Source organism: Anopheles darlingi, chromosome 3 (assembly GCF_943734745.1).
Source record: "Anopheles darlingi chromosome 3, idAnoDarlMG_H_01, whole genome shotgun sequence".
Lineage (NCBI taxonomy): Eukaryota > Metazoa > Arthropoda > Insecta > Diptera > Culicidae > Anopheles > Anopheles darlingi.
In genome coordinates, this window is record NC_064875.1 from 44449137 (window position 1) to 44450938 (window position 1802).

Consider the following 1802-nt stretch of genomic DNA (forward strand, 5'->3'; position numbering starts at 1 on the left):
AACTTCAGGCCCCGGAACCGGCGGCCCGGAATTGCCCCGAATACCAGCCGGTGCCACCTCGTTTTATCACACCATGATACACTGCTTCGTTGCCCAGTGCCCGTGTGCTGCGAACGTTACTGCTCACCTCAGCATGCCACGGATAATTGGAACCCGCTTTGTTCCACGTTCCTAACCAGCTAGCCAGCCAGCCAGCAAGTTGCAATCATCTGAACCGGTGGCCGGTTTGCCTGCTCTCTGATGCTGATCCCAGGGAATGGGCACCCGCACCACGTCGCCGGACGCTAATAGTTTGGTGACAGGTTGGCTCGCTAGCTTTTCTTTCGTCCTGCGGGTATCGTTGTCGCACCGAACGAGCTGAACTATCGGGTATCGCAAGATGGTGCCCTAAGAAAGTGAAAGGCCACGCGGCCACTCATTATGTAAAAGTCCTTGATCCACTACGAATCCACCGATCTCGGATCCACCTCTTACGGTCACCAACGTCCTCGTCTTCATCAAGCGATCGCTACTATCGCCACGGTTCGGTACAGTTGGGCCGCGAACGTACGCGCCATTGGCCCCGTGGTGGTGCCCAGTGCCGAAGGCCGAAACTGGCCGAAAACAATCCGGCGTGACTGCATAATGATAGCGGCAAATTTATGCTCAATGCTAATAATAGGGCGGCCGAAAATGAAATGCCAACTTCCTCGTCGCGCCGGTCCCCAACCCCGCGTTGCTTGCAATGGACGGAACCGGAACTCTCTCTCTCTCTCTCTCTCTCTCTCTCTCTCTCTCTCTCTCTCTCTCTCTCGGTCGCGCTCCCTGGTGTCACTTCCGTTTACATTTGCAGAGCGGCGTGGAGTTTGGCGTTGGCAAAACTTTGCAACATTGCAACATCGTTTTGCAGGCGAGGATTTCTCCCGGTTTTTTTTTATGACTTGACTTGCCTGGACCATCAGCCACCACCATCAGCACAGGGGTTGACCACGTCCGCGAAGTTTAAGGAAAGGGCACGACGTGGAGGAGGCGTTTATTTTTCATTTCTCTATTTCCCGCCAGCGCAGAACTCGCTCGCCAACCCGCGACACAGACACAGGGCTTATTTATGAGGTTGGAAGCGGTGGCGGTACGGCTACAATCTAGCTGTTTCAGGCGGCCACTGGAGCTTTATGGAGTATCCGCGCGTATCCTTGTTGTTCCCTGTGTCCTGTGGCGTTGCAAGAAGTGCAGAAGTGTGCAGAGGCTGTTTCAGCACAGCACTGCCACCTCTGGCCACTGGGAACACTGCAAATTATTGCTTCTTTTCGCGCCCGCGCACACAGACACACACACAAACAAAGCACTTGCCAGTCTCTGCTGGTGCTGTGCTGCTAATTTATGTTAATTGATGATTCAGCGGGGCCAGCACTTCCTTCGTGGCGTGTGGATGCAGCACACTTCTTTCTGCATGTTTCTCGTTCCTGCTAATGCCGGTTGGTAAGTGTTTGGTTTTTCAAAATGTTTTCCAATTCAAAAGAATGGTTTTTCGAAAAAAAGGGATTTCATAACTTCCTGCGATCACCATGGAAACGATATTTGGTACGCGAACATCGCATGCTCACAGCATCACTCAATCTGCATTGCATATGATTACTTTATGCGCGTTCGGAAGTGAATGATTAAGGCCTCGTACAAATCGATGATTTAAAGGAAGCATCCAAGCACCCGTGGATCTAATTGTGTTGCATATTACCACGGATGGCTCGTTTCCCCGTTCTCCGTCGACGTCCGAGCCCCGATGGTTCGTTCGATTTTGCCTCATGTAAATTTCGTTCCGCTCA